The sequence below is a fragment of the Cervus elaphus genome, chromosome 13 (genome assembly GCF_910594005.1).
Source record: "Cervus elaphus chromosome 13, mCerEla1.1, whole genome shotgun sequence".
Taxonomy (NCBI): domain Eukaryota; kingdom Metazoa; phylum Chordata; class Mammalia; order Artiodactyla; family Cervidae; genus Cervus; species Cervus elaphus.
The window spans coordinates 28,194,469-28,207,555 of record NC_057827.1 but is presented as its reverse complement, the minus strand read 5'-3'; positions in this window follow the sequence as shown (position 1 = coordinate 28,207,555).

Here is a 13,087-nt window from a genome sequence, read left to right as displayed (position 1 = left end):
CGCTAACCCACTATGTAGCATTTTACTCATTCGAGGAGAAAAAGAAAATTAGAGGTGATGAATCAATAGGTGTAACCACAGCTTTGGGAAGACCAAAATGCCTTCCAGGTTATCAAAGAAAGGAGGAAATTTGCATAAGCTAATGACAAAAGCACCACTGTTACTGATACAGACCACAACATATGCCCCGGGTACTACCTATGCTCATCTTCCCCCTTTCCCAACTTCTGTTTGGTTAAGGGCTCCCACCCTTTGGGGCCCAATTCTGTTCTTCTCCTGCATCAAAACTCCCCTCTATGATTTAGACTTTTATCAAAGGCTAATGTCTTCGGTATCTGTACTAGGCATTTATTGATCATTTATCTTACATATCCATCCTTCTGATGCACAAGGCTGCAAGCTTCTCAAGGAACTGTGTCTTCTCTGGAGTCCAGCACACAGGGTGGGCAGTTAATGAGCTGGTGACATCTACTGAGAATGACAGTATGTGGACTTCCCTGGTGGTCCAGTGGCTAAGACCCTCAGCTCCCAGTGCAGGGGTCCCAGGTTCCATCCTTGGTCAGGGAACTAGATCCCATATGCTGCAGCTAAGATCTGGAGAGGTCAAATATATAAATAAATAAATATTGAAAAAAAAAAAAAAAGAATGACATTATGTATTCTTTCTTAACATTGGAATTTACATGGTACTGTAAAAGGGTGATATCTTTATATAAGATTTCGGGGTTAAATGGTGAGCTGAGTAAAGATAACCTACTCCTTTTATCTCAATCCCAATGGAAACAAACAAGCAAATAAAGAAAAAAAACTAGAAAATGTCCTAGCTCTTTTCTACAGAGGAGGACTGTCGCATGACAAAAAATTAATTTCTGGAAGTCACAAACATGATCAAGGAGAGTTTTGTGGTTGTTGTTTAGTTGCTCAGTTGTGTCTAACTCTTTTTCGACCCCATGGACTGTAGCCCAGCAGGTCCTAGTTGTTGTTTTTTTTTTCTTTTTTTTAAGATGGGAGGGAACACTGAGAGTGGGCTACAGGACAGACAGGTGACACTCAACTAGTATCTTTTGGTCTATCAGTGACGTGTGAGGGCCTGGCTCTGGCACAGAATCCAGACATAGACCTTGGGCCCCAGCCCTAGCTTCTTCCCTCTTCTCTTTGAGAGGCTTGATCATTGAACTCTAACAAGTTCTTTACCTTAGGATATGCTGGGAGAATGCCATCAGCACCTGAGTCATGCATGAGGTGATCTAAGAAGAATGTTGGGGGCAAATGCAAGGCACGGATGGAACTCTGAGAATCCAAATCTGAATAAATGCATGCATACACAAAGAAGCTCTATTCGGTGACTTGAAAGGTGGCTTGTCAAGTTCTCATGAGTCAGAAGAACATGCATTCAGAGGAGGCATTTTGTTTTGGGTTCTCAAAATTCAGGAGAACTTCCAGGTATCCCTGGATGATGGTGGCCACCTAAATTTGTGTCTTTCCATACTTTCTCCAAAGACAATACAGATTGATAGGAAAAACAGGTGAAACCACCACTAACCTGTACCTAGAAGGAACTTCCCTGGTGGTCCAGTGGTTAAGACACGGCACCCTCCATGCAGGGTACACAGGTTTGATGTCTGGTTGGGGGAAGTAAGATCCTGAATGCTGTCTGGTATGGAAAAAAAAGTATTAGAAGACAGAGAACACTACAAAATTCAAATTCATTTATATATGTAACTTTAGCTCTAAAGCAAAAGAGGGTCAAGGGTGGAAGAAAAATATGTTTTGGGGATGGCAGAATTAAGTTCATGGATTGTTGTTTAGGCAACAGGTGGCAGTCACTGGATACTTTTCATAATTAACAAGCCCAATGTATAAAAATAAATATTTATTGTTAAATGTATATATAAATAAAAGATAAAAAATAAAGTTATTATAAAAGGTCTAAATATAAGGATAACAGCTAAACAAATATCCTGTGACTTGGCAAACATCTCTAAATACCAAAAGATAATTTAAAAATTAAAACAAAGAGAGTACATCCAATAGAGAAAGAAATACAATAAAATAAATAGGCCAAAATATACTAGGCAAATGGAAATGAAAGTTGGAGGTGTGGTCCTGATATCAGTGAAAGCAGCATTTAAGTCAAAAAGCATTACACATAAAAGATAAAGATGATAAACTACACCTCCCAATTAACATATAACAACCCTTGTAGCTCAGTTGGTAAAGAATCTGCCTGCAGTGTAGGAGACCTGAGTTCGATCCCTGGGTTGGGAAGATCCCCTGGAGAAGGAAATGACAACCCACCCTGGTATCCTTACCTGGGAGATCTCATGGACAGAGGAGCCTGGTGGGCTGCAGTCCATGGGGTCGCAAAGAGTCGGGCACGACTGAGCGACTAACACTTATGCACCAAGTAGGGCTTCCCCGGTGGCTCAGGCGGTAAAGAATCTGCCTGCCATACAGGATAAACAGGTTTGATCCATGGGTTAGGAAGATTCCCTGGAAGAGGAAATGGCAACCCACTCCAGTATTCCTGCCTGGGGAATTCCATGGACAGAGGAGCCTGGCCGACTACAGTCTATGGAGTTTCAAAGAGTTGACATGACTGAGCTACTAACATTTCACATGTACCAAGTAACATGGCAACCACCTATAATTACAAGAGTTATAAGGAGGCACAGATAGGAAAACACTACTACTAGTAGGAGGATTTAACATACCACTACAAGTACAAGACAGATCAAATGGTCACAATCAGCAGGCATAACGAAGACAAACAATATAACCAAGAGGGCAGATTTTATGCATGTATAAAACTTTTACACCCTGACTGCAGGAAACACACCTTCTTAAGCACACAGATCATTAGGAAAAACTGATCATGTACAAAGTCATAAAGGAAATATTAAATTTCCTAAAGTTGAAAATATTATTACAGTAGTACTTTCTGATAACTTAGAATAAAACTAGAAATTACTGACAAAGTATTGTTAATGGTCCACCTAGAAATTTAAGAATCTTCTATTAGGTCTAATTTTTCCAGTGTTTATGGAACATCTACAAAAATTAATTGTGTATCAGGCTACACAGAAAACCTCAATTAATTCCTCAAAGCTGAAAATGAATAGGTCACACCACATCTTATTATGATGCAACAAAAACCATAAATTAATAACCCAAGGTTACACAAACAAAGAAAGAGTCTTGTAATACTTGGAAATAAAAACAAAATGAATTTATTATATCTTGGATCAAAGAAGATATAAAAGTTAAAATTGTACTATATAGAAAGTAATAATAATAACATTATATTTTAAAACCTCCATAATAAGAATTAAATTCTTAGCAGCAAATTCTTATACTAGAGTAAGAATAAATGATTGAGTATTCAACTTATGAAAACAGAAAATGAATGGAAGAAAAGCAGGCATAAGAAATTAATAAGGATAAAAGTAGTATATTCATAAGTAGAAAAGTAAACTAGTATTATTGATAAACAAATTAAAGGAAAAAGAATAACACAGATTTATGACTGAATTGATTTAGAAAGGAGAAAGAAAATACATGTTTAAATTATCCAAATTGGAAAACTACTATTAAAATTGGCAAAGTAAAGGCATTTCTTTTTCTTCCCCTCCTATTCCCCACCTCAAAGCTCATCAAAAGCAACCATCAAAGAGAATGCGTTCTATGCTCTGCAACGGGCATAACACTTTCTATGTTTCAAAAGAGAGCCCAGGACTTTCCTGGTGGTCCAGTGGTTAAGAATTCGCCTGCCCCCTCGGGGACATGGGTCGATCCCTAGTCTGGGAAGATCCCATATGCGACAGGGCAGCTAAGCCCGTGTGCCACAGCTACTGAAGCTTGAGTGCCTAGAGCACGTGCTCTGCACGAGAGAAACCACTGCAGTGAGAAGCCTGAGCATCACGACTAGGGAGTAGCCCCTGCGCTCTGAAACTAGAAAAAACCCTGAGCAGCAGCAAAGACCCAGCAAAGTAAAAAAGAAATAAATATTCAGAAAAAAAGAGAAAATCCACTTATTAAAAAAAAGAGAGAGAAAGCGTAAGAGAGCCTGGGAGGAAGCAGGCACTTTGTGGATTCCATTATCTGGAAGGTTGTCTAGGGAGGGGTCTGGCCTTGGGTGCAGTGTGGCAGAATTTCAGGGCATCCAGAACCAGTGACCGAGGTCCCAGCTGGTATGTGGTCTGCAGTGGTAGAAGAGAGGTCTCTGCTGGGTTAGTCACCTGTGTGGATAGGCAAGCATTGCTCCTGGCTGCGGAGGCTCCAAACCTGACTTGCTGTCTGGTTCTCCTAAAGGTTTTGTGAGCCACTTAACATCTTCTGATAAATTCCTTTTCCAGGTACAATAGCTTGAGTGAGTTATGTAGTTAATGACCAAGAACCCTCCTGATCTGAGAAGGATCAGAGACCTCAAAGTTCGTTGCAAGGGGCAGTCTTCTCCAATTTTTTTTTTCTTTTGGCTGCGCTGGGTCTTCGTTTTGGGGAGCTGGCTTTCTCTAGTTGCGGCAAGAAGGGTCTACTTTTCATTCTGGTGCACTGGCTTCTCTTGTTGCGGAGCACAGGCTCTAGGTGCATGGGCTTCAGGAGTTGTGGCATGGGCTTAGTTGCTCCATGGCATGTGGACTCCTCCCTGATCAGGGATTGAACTGGTGTCCCCTGCATTGGCAACGGATTCTTATCCACCAGGCCATCAGGGAAGTCCTTCTCCAAACATTTTTGATGGTGAAACCACTACCAGAATAAAATAGATACACAGCAACCCTGACACATATTTATTACCTGTGATTTATATACAAATATTGGTATGGTCATGAATGATAAAATAGATTAAAGGAGAAAATGTAAACTGATGAGATTTGAATGGACTAAATAATATTTAAAGACAGATCATTTAAATTTTATTTATTAACAGTACATATTTACTCATATAAGAATCCATGCATCAGATACTTTTTTTAAAAATAAAATTTGGCTTTTTCTTTTTCAGTATATCTGATTAGGTTGTTCTTTTTACTCTGGAATATGGCTGATGAAAAGTTCATTTCTAATAGTACAAGGGGTGTTATATTTGCTATTTTTGTATTTTGCTATCTTTTTTCATATTCTTTTCCATTATAGGTTATTATTAAGTATTGAATGTAGTTCCCTGTGCTATACAATATGTCCTTGTTTATCTCTTTTATATACAGTGGTGTGTATCTGTTAATTCCAGGTTCTTAATTTATTCCTCCTACCACCTTTCCATAAGCTTGTTTTCTATCTGTGAGTCTGTTCTTGAAACTACTGCTACTTGACTAACTCCATAGGAAGTTCTAAACTCCTTCTTTGTTGCCACTTCCCCTATGCTGTTGTTGTTTAGTTGCTAAGTTGTGTCTGAGACTCTTTGCAACCCCATGGACTATATCCTGCCAGGCTCCTCTGTTCATAGAATTTCCCAGGCAAGAATACTGGCGTGGACCTTTGCTCCATCAGAGCTTGGGTCTCCGTGTCTTTCTTTCTTTCTCTCTCTCTCTCTCTATTTCTGGCTGATTCTCTGGAGTGCGAAAGCTGGCTGTGTAACCCAGGGAATATTAGCCTTGTTATGCCCGATGTCCGAATCCCCGAGCGGGAAGAGAGAGAAGGCTTCCAAGACAATGCAACTCGCAAAAAGGGAAGTTTATTACTGTCTCGAGCCAGGGCCTTCTGCCACAAACATCACAGTGGTGCAGGGTCAGAAAGCGCCGAGCTCAAGCTTGTTACACAGATTTATAAGATATGCAAAAGCGGTTAGTAGCTGGCTTAAGCGGATTGGTTACATGTTTGCAAAGTAATTCTATCGGTACAGACTTTCGCCGGCTTTTCAGCTCTCCCTTTGTTCTTACTGGACGCATATTGATTGGCTGGCTCCAGGTTACCTGATGGGGGTAGGGAATCTTACCATTTCGGGGGAAGCTAAAACTTAGGTCCAGGCCGCCCGTCATGGTATTAACCCTGGCAGCCTCACATTCCCCCCTGTCTTCTTGTTCCTGTAGAGGAATCTTTCTCTTCATCCTGGGCTACCATCTGATATTGCTGCCTCAATACCATAATCTGAATGGTATTTAGACGTTCTTTAATAAATGACATTAGCCGGTTTAAAATACAAGGGCCAAATGTAAGTGTTAATAATAGCACTATGAGCGGGCCCAGGAGGGTGGAAACTAAGGTGGTCAGCCAGGGGGAGCGTTGAAACCAAGACTCAAACCATCCCTGTTGGGCCTCCCGTTCCCTCTTTCGTTGCGCCAGCCCTTCTCTTACTTTTGCCATAGATTCTCTTACCACTCCTGTATGGTCTGCATAGAAACAACATTCTTCTCCCAGAGCCGCGCAGACCCCACCCTGTTGGAGAAAAATCAAGTCTAATCTTCTCCTATTCTGCAAGACCACCTCAGACAAGGAAGTCAGAGACTTCTCTAAGTGGCTGATTGATTCTTCTATGCGAGTTATATCTTCATCTATGGCGGCTCGTAGGGAAGAAAACCCTTGGCCTTGCAGAGATAGTGAAACTATTCCTGTCCCTGTTCCTGCCAGCCCAAGACTGAACAAGGCTGCCATGGTGATCGCACTGATTGGCTCTCTCTTTTGTCTTAGCAATTCTCGGTCCCAATGTGAGTACATAACCTCTTCAGAGTGGTATAAGATTTTTGGCATTACAGCAACCAGGACACAGAATTCTTGACTCTGGTTAAAAACCTTCACATTTAAACATGGGGTTAGCCCAGTATGTGAACAAATCCACCAGCCCCCAACCTCTGGCACAATCCAATTTTTGCCATATAAGCGTAGGTTACTAATAGTCCGGGCACAGAGGGAAGTTTTATCACGTGGCACTGTGCCCAAACAGAGTCCCTGTCCCCAAACTTCGTTCATTGTGAGGCCAACCTTGCGTTCTTCCCATCGGCATGGGGGTGGGTTCTGGCCTGAAGATAAGTGGTAAGAGACATTGAGGCCTATGGCCTCATAGAAGGGGGGGTGAAGATTATAACAAAGCCAACAGGACTGGGTTGCATTAGGGTTGGTATGGTTTAAGACCGTAAAGGCTGCATTCACTAAGGCCCATAGGGGGTCCTGAATTGCTGAGCTAATGGTAACAGCCAGAGGGCCAGGGGTTTCTGTCAGTTTGCCTCTGAGGCTCGGGGTAGAGGAGATGTTAAATGTTCCTGGCAAGCTTGGTCTGAAGGGGGTTGGCTTGGGGGTCGCCTTGTGCCCCTGTAATGCTCTGACCAGATTGGGACCTAAACTATGTACCTGCACCGGCTCAATAACCTGTTTAATGATTAAAAGCTCGCCTGGGTAGGGGCCGGGCCAATTTACGTGAAGCTGAAAACCCCAAGTCAGTCCTGAGGTCCAGCGGTTTTCTTTTTTCGCCCGTTCCTGGTTAAATCGTACTCATACCTGAGGCCCCTGGTGTCTACGGTCCTTGAAGGTGAAGCTAACTAGATCTCTGTTTCCGACATCCCACCTCTGGGGTCCATCACAAGAGGTCACACAACTCCAGCTCCTGCAATAATAGCTTTCTATGCCACCACAGGTTTTCCAGTTATTTTTTACATAGCCTGGGCAAGCCCAAAACCCCAACCTATGGTTTTTTATCCCATCCCTATAGTACTTATCATAGAGACCGTCCTGCTTTGCGAAGAGGCTTGAGAGGTCGAAGTTCAGGTCCGGCCACCAGGTGTTTGGAGGGTGGATTCCTGAGGTCTCGTTGAGCAGCTCATGAGTTTGCCCGTCGTTGAGTTTCCATGTGATCTTAGCAGGTTGATGGGGGTTATGATTGGTCGCTCCTGGGTCGATGAGAGCTGCCATCAGCAGGAGAATTAGGAGGCCTCCCAGCGGACGAGTTTCAGTTTCAAAGGATTTGACGGGTGAGGACTCGCCTTCCATTCTGCTCGCGCTTTTTCCTGTTCTTCCGATGTGGCTTGCCGCACGTGATTGCAGTGAACCCAGGGTCCAATCCCGTCGACCTTGACAGCGGTAGGAGTGGTAAGGAGAACGACATAAGGGCCTTTCCATCTAGGTTCTAATACTTTAGATTGGTGTCGTTTTACCCAAACCCAATCACCTGGGCTAATATTATGTGAGGGGAGGGCCCTCTTGTATCTCTCGAATCAATTTCCAAACATGGTTATGCACCTTACTTAATGCTATCAGAGTTTGCTGGAATTGTCCCAAAGTAGGGGGTGGCAGACATTTTCCTTCGAAAATAGGATACACAGGAGGGGGTCTTCCATACAGAATCTCAAAAGGAGTAAGATTCAGCTTATAAGGGGTGTTACGTGCCCGAAAGAGTGCAAAGGGGAGGAGGGTCACCCAGTCCCCGCCAGTCTCTATTGCCAACTTTGTCAAAGTTTCTTTTAGGGTCCGATTCATTCTCTCAACCTGTCCTGAGCTCTGGGGATTATATTCGCAATGTAACTTCCATTTCGTCCCCAGAGCTTGGGCCAGCCCTTGTACAATCTGGCTCACAAAGGCAGGTCCATTATCAGAGCCCATAGTCACTGGCAGCCCATACCTAGGCACTATCTCCTCTAAGATCTTTTTAGCAACCACTATTGCTGTCTCTCCCTTAGTGGGGAAAGCTTCTACCCACCCCGAGAAGGTATCTACCAGTATCAACAGATAGCGGTACCCATACTTGCCTGGCCTTACCTCGGTGAAATCTATCTCCCAATGTTGCCCTGGCTTTTCCCCTCGGTACCTCGTTCCCGAGTGCTGCTTCTTCTCTGCCCTCATCAGCTGGCACGCTTCGCAGGCTTGAATTATCTCTCGTACAGTTGCATTTTGTCGAGGGAACCTCAGGCAGGCCATCTGAAGTGTTAGGGTCTTTTTTTCTCCCAAGTGTGTAGTTGTGTGCAGGTGTTCACACAGGTGACGACCCAGGGTGGCAGGCAAGATCAGGTTGTTGTTTTGGTCTCGGTACCATCCATCTTGGTCATCTTTCTGGAGGGTGGTATCCTTGTTGATCCAGGCGAGATCAGGGAGGGAATATTCGGGAACTGGTGGCAAGGTCCCCATACCAGGGGGTGGAAGTCCCACGGCTAATATGGGGGCGGCATAGTCCCGGCTGGCCGCTTCTCGAGCGGCCGCATCAGCAGCACGATTGCCCCGCGCCTTAGGGTCTTCTCCCTTCTGGTGACCGGGGACATGTACTATAGCTACTGCCCGGGGCAGGTGGACAGCTTCCAAAAGCCTGCGAATCTCAGGCAGATTTTTGACCTCTTTTCCCTCAGCTGTCCGAAATCCCCTTTCTTGGTATATGGGACTTTGAATATGGGCAGTGCTGAAAGCATATCGGCTGTCAGTAAAAATGGTGACTCTCTTCCCTTTGGCTTGCTCCAGAGCCTGTATTAGGGCAATCAATTCTGCTTTTTGTGCAGAAGTGTTTGGGGGTAGTGTCTCAGCCCATATCGTCTGCCCTGAATCATCAACTATGGCGGCTCCCGCCTTCCTTTGCCCATCTTTTACATAACTGCTCCCATCGGTGAACCATACTAGCTCACTGTTGCTTAGGGGTACATCAGTTAAGTCTTTTCGTGCCGCCAGGGCCTCAGCCAGTATCTCACTGCAATCATGGAGAGGGCTGTCCTTCTCTGGGTTGGGTAGGAGCGTGGCCGGATTTAGGAAGCAAGGGGTCTGAAAACACACCCGTGGGGCATCGAGCAGCAAGGCCTGGTAGTGTGTCAAGCGGGCATTGGAGATCCACTTACCCGGCGGCTGCTTTAAAACCCCTTCCACGGCGTGGGGGGTGTAAACCGAGAGTTGCTGTCCATACGTCAACTTGTCAGCGTCGCGGACGAGGAGGGCTGTAGCTGCAATGATGCGAAGGCAAGGGGGCCACTCAGCGGCCACCGGGTCTAATCGCTTCGAAAGGTATGCTACCAGCCGCTTCCATGGTCCCCATTGTTGAGTCAAGACCCCCTTTCCTATTCCTTGCTTTTCATCTACAAACAGCTGGAATGGCTTATTTGGGTTAGGCAGGGCAAGGGCTGGGGCTTCTAGTAGGGCCCGTCTGAGTGTCTGGAAAGCCTGTTTCATTGGCTCAGTCCAAGTCCACTTTGGGGTCTCTTTACTTCCCTCATATAAGGGCCGGGCCTTCTCAGCAAACCCCGTAATCCACAGTCTGCAATATCCAACAGTCCCCAGAAACTCTCTCACCTGGCGGGGGGTTTTGGGCTCTGGTATCTGCAATATTGTTTCTTTCATGGCCTGGGTTAGCCACCTTTGCCCCTGCCTGATCTCATACCCCAAATAGATGACCTCTTGCCGGGCTATTTGTGCCTTCTTTGCGCTAGCGCGATACCCCAAGATGCCTAGGGTCTGTAATAGGTCCCCAGTGGCACGGCCGCAAGCTTCCTCTGTGGTTCCAGCCAACATAAGGTCATCTACATATTGTAGCAGAATGACCTCTGGGTGGCAAGCCCGATATTCGTAGAGGTCCTCACTCAGAGCCTCATTAAACAAGGTAGGGGAGTTCTTGAACCCCTGTGGGAGGCGGGTCCAAGTTAATTGTACCACCAGTTGGCCTTCCCCCTCAGTCCACTCAAAGGCAAATATCTCCTGGCTCTGGACTGCCAGGGGTAGGCTGAAAAAGGCATCCTTCAAGTCCAGCACAGTGTACCAAGTGTACTCAGGCAGTAAACTGCTCAGGAGGGTATACGGGTTAGGGACAGTTGGGTGTATGTCACTCACCCGTTTGTTGACTTCTCGCAGGTCTTGGACAGGTCTGTAATCTGTCCCCCCTAGCTTCTTCACCGGCAGCAAGGGGGTGTTCCAAGGGGATTGGCATCGCCTGAGAATTCCGGCCTCCATGAGCCGTCGAATGTGGGGAGTGATCCCCCGCCGAGCTTCTTGGCTCATAGGGTACTGTTTCACCCTCACAGGAATTGCCTCGGCCTTTAGCTCGATGACGACCGGATGTCTCTGTTTAGCTAGTCCCATTCCTGCTGTTTCTGCCCAGGCCAATGGATATTTATGGACCCACGGTTGTACATCTAGTGCTATGGTCTCTGAGGACTTAGGCGCAAAAAGTCTGTATTCATCCCTTAAGGCTAGGGACAAGACATGTATCGGTTGTCCAAGTCCATCCGTGACTGACATTCCCCCGGGGTCAAAATGGATCTGAGCATTAACTTTAGTCAACAAGTCTCTTCCAAGTAGAGGGGCTGGGCATTCTGGTATCACCAAAAACGAATGGGACACCTGGTGGGTCCCCAGATTTACTTTCCGTTCTGTGGTCCAACAATATCTTTTTGTCCCCGTGGCTCCTTGCACTAAGCTGGCTTTCTTAGACATTGGTCCCAGTTTTTTATTTAAAACAGAGTGTTGGGTGCCAGTATCTACCATGTAGCCAACGGGTTTCCCCTCCACATGTATGGTTACCCAGGACTCGGGGAGGGGTGCCGAGTCTCGACTCCCCTAGTCACTGTCTTCCCCCGCATATAGAACTTGAGTTCCGGGGGGGATTTTCTCTCTCTGGGTCATTCCTCTCCTTGAGTCCCTCTTAGGGCACTCGTTTTTCCAGTGCCCCTGTTCTTTGCAGTATGCGCACTGATCCTTCTTTAGGGCCTGCCTTTTTGGTTTTTCTTTTTCTCCCGTCCGGGGGTCTCGAGGTTCCCTCAATTCTGTTCCGGCCTTTAACCCCGCAAAAAGAATCTGGGCTAGTTCCTTCTGGTTCTTCCGGTTTTCCCTCGCCCTATGTTCCCTCTCTTCTTTCCTGATCTTTTCCGCTAATTCCCTTTCCTCCCACCGAATTCGCTCTTCCCTTTCTTCTGGGGTCTCCCTATTATTAAATACCTTTTCAGCTACTTTCAGTAAATCCTGTATTGTCTGTTCTCCCAATCCCTCTACCTTTTGTAATTTCTTCCTAATATCTGGGGCTGCCTGATTCACAAACGCTAACAAAACTGCAGCGCGTGACTCCTCAGCCTGGGGGTCCATAGGTGTATATTGCCTGAAAGCTTCCATCAGCCTCTCTAGGAAGGCTGCCGGGCTTTCAGTGGGCTCTTGCCTTACTGAATTTACCTTTGCCAGATTTGTCGGCTTTCTTGCTGCAGCCCGCAGGCCAGCCATTAGAGTCTGGCGGTACACTCGGAGACGCTCCCTACCTTCCACCCGCTCAAAATCCCAGTTAGGCCGCAACAGAGGAAACCCCTCGTCCACAAGATGAGGCTGGGCGGTTGGCCTCCCGTCGACCCCTGGTACCCGTTTCCGTGCCTCTGCCAGAATTCGCTCCCGTTCTTCCGTGGTGAAGAGCACCTGCAACAGCTGCTGACAATCATCCCAGGTGGGATTATGAGTGAACAAAATGGAATCTAAGAGGTCAATGAGGCCTTGGGGCTTCTCTGAGAAAGGAGGGTTTTGGGTCTTCCAATTGTACAGGTCACTCGTGGAAAAGGGCCAGTACTGATAGGTTCGCTCTCCGTCCGGGTTAGTTGGTCCCACTCGGACAGGGAGCGCCTGAACAGTGGATGAAGGTAACTCTGGGTCCCCAGGGTCTTGCTTACCCCTATCTCCCTTAGTTTTCCCCCGGGTCCCCAATGCCGGTCCCCCCTCACGGTCGGTTCCCGTTGGCCCTCTTAATCCTCTCGGTTCACCTGTGGGAGCTTCTCTCCTCGGAGGGGATTGCAAGGAGGGCACATATGGCGGAGGCCTTATCTCCATTTCTAGATCTATCAGGTTTGGATAAGATGATTCCTGAAGGACTGGTTTTGGGTCCTCTTTCTTTTTGGTTTCCTCTGGGGGGGTCTCCATCACCAGGACCTGTGAACTGGAGGAAGTAGGAAGTTTGTAAACAAAAGGTTTTAACCATTTAGGCGGATTTTCCACTAGATCCTGCCAGACCATGACATAGGGGACTTGACTCGGATGGCCCCAGGGATCAGGAGCCATAATCTTCTCCTTCACAGCCTGTATGATGGACGGTTGAAAGGTGCCTTCCGGAGGCCATCCAACCTGAAAGGCGGGCCACTCTGCAGAACAAAAAGTTATTAATTTACCTTTTTTGACTAGCAAAGACAAGTCATGGGCCCTGGTCCTGACATCCGAAAAATGGTCA